Below are 385 nucleotides of genomic sequence, written 5' to 3' on the forward strand. Positions count from 1 at the left end.
TCTTCCTTCAACTATAACTCCTCCCCTTCCTCCAACTATAACTCCTCCCTTTCCCTCGACTATGACCCCTCCCCTTCCTCCGACTATAACTCCTCCCTTTACCTCGACTATGACTCCTCCCCTTGCTCCAACTACCAGTCAAGTATCGTTTCAGATTCAGTTGCAGTTCACAATGTCAGAGCTGGCAGCACCGAGACCTGCAGACAGAGACAGGATGAGATGAGGGCTACTAGACAGCCATTTGGCTTCAGGTGACACCACAATCTTCCCGCTTATTGATGACTCATTCTAAGTTGACCAGGCAGGCCCTATATTGAGAATGACATTGGAATCTAACTAGATTCAATACATCAGCAATACACTGTGATATTTTTGTTCAACAATA

Source organism: Borostomias antarcticus (genome assembly GCF_949987555.1).
Source record: "Borostomias antarcticus genome assembly, chromosome: 3".
Taxonomy (NCBI): Eukaryota; Metazoa; Chordata; class Actinopteri; order Stomiiformes; family Stomiidae; genus Borostomias; species Borostomias antarcticus.